Raw genomic sequence first — 1,802 nt, forward strand, 5'->3', positions numbered from 1 at the left:
TATGTTTGAGTTCATGATAAATTTAAAGAAATTCCTTGTAAATAATCAGTAAAATGTCACATATTGATTATTAATATCCTACTAATCATACCTACATTTTCTCAGGACAGTTCATAGACAATTTATATTGTTCTAGCAGTTCTGGAGGGTGTACTATCTCTATCCTATACGTGATTCCAGTTCCTGTGACGACAGCTTTAAGTGTATCTGTACTCTGCAACAAAGGTTGTGTTGTTGGAAGCAACACCTATTTGACACTGATGGGCAGCAATAATAAACCAGAATGAGCCACCGCATGGTGGTGCAAGAATAGCCAAATACTTCATCATATATTTTGTGATGTGCATGAATGGTTGAACTAGATTTCTACTGTCCCACCAAACTATCTAGTGAAACTACAGCCAAGGGACCGGGCTTAGGATAATCAGAGGGGAGACTCTAGACTGGCACTGTGAAGAGACATGAGAGCTGTAGGATAAGGGGGAGGACCTCTGGTTGAAATACCACCTCTCTCATAGTTTTCCACTTACCCGGTGAGGTGGGAGAGTGTGAGCCCCGTGGAGCTTCTAGCTCTAAACGCCTGGCGGCATCGGGCGCAACTTGCTCTGGGGACAGTGACAGGTAGAGAGTTAGACTAGGGCGGTACACCTATCTAATGATAGCACAGGTGTCCTAAGGTGAGATCAGGGAGGAGAGAAATCTCCTGTGGGCAGAACGCCAAAAGCTCACTTGATCTCGATTTTCAGTATGAATAAAGATCGTGAAAGTGGGGCCTCACAATCCTTCTGACTTTTTGGGTTTCAAGCTGGAGGTTTCGGAAAAGTTACTGCAAGGATAACTGGCTTGTGGTGGGCCAAGGGTTGATAACGAAGTCGCTTTTTGTTCATTCGATGTCAGCTCTTCCTTTCATTGTGAAGCGAAATTCGACAAATGTCGGATTGTTCACCCACTAATAGGGAATGTGAGCTGCGTTTACACTGTCATGAGACAGGTTAGTTTTACCCTACTGATTATATGCTGTTGTAATAGTAATCCTGCTCAGTATGAGAGGAACCGCAGGTTCAGGCATGTGGTCTATGTGCTTGGCTGAGGAGCCAATGAGGCAAAGCTACCATCTATGGGATTATGGCTGAACACCACTAAGTCAGAATCCCCCTAAACAATAACAGTACCGCAGTGCAATAGTATTTCAGATTTAGCTAATTGTCCCATCCTTTGGCATCGAGTGACAATAAAGAATGGTTTATTTCTGTAAAAGTGAGACAAGATTGCAGATGCTCTACTAGTAAACTGCCTCAGAAGAAGTAACCCCCTAAGTAAGCAATTGGAATGGCTCATTTAGGCCTAATCACTGCATCAAATCCTTGCTTCTCCCTGTTTTTTCACCTCAAACGATTACCTATTTATTTTCTAGAAAAGGGCCCAATAAATGTGTTTGATCTTAATGTTTGCTAATTTTCTCTCTGGATTGTCTGAGAAGAAAGTGGGGCTGCACTTGGCATTTTCAGTTTTTTTCTATGGATGTTTAAAAAACTAAAATTGTACAATTCACTTTATGTTTTTTTTTCTGTAGCAGCTGGGAGGATTTATGCATAGCTCTTTAAAGACCTAATGGTGCTGCATGCATGTTGCTAAATATTTGCCTTATAGTTGTGCTGTCTTTAAAGTAGAAACAGTATTATAATAGTCAACTTTAGATATGTTTTGATATGAATTCGAATGAAAAGGGTAAGAACAGTTAAATTAGGGGACGTAGAGGGGACAAGAAATGCTAGGAAAGCATACGAGTTAGAACTTAGGAA

The 1,802-nt window shown here is 41.1% G+C and overlaps 1 pseudogene; it reads left to right on the top strand.

The window, feature by feature from the left end:
* Window positions 1-420: 420 nt before the first annotated feature.
* Window positions 421-1,385, top strand: LOC147663510 (28S ribosomal RNA; annotated as a pseudogene; the record flags this gene model as incomplete).
* Window positions 1,386-1,802: the final 417 nt, after the last annotated feature.

The sequence above is a fragment of the Lissotriton vulgaris genome, unplaced genomic scaffold (genome assembly GCF_964263255.1).
Source record: "Lissotriton vulgaris unplaced genomic scaffold, aLisVul1.2 SCAFFOLD_1060, whole genome shotgun sequence".
Classification (NCBI taxonomy): Eukaryota; Metazoa; Chordata; class Amphibia; order Caudata; family Salamandridae; genus Lissotriton; species Lissotriton vulgaris.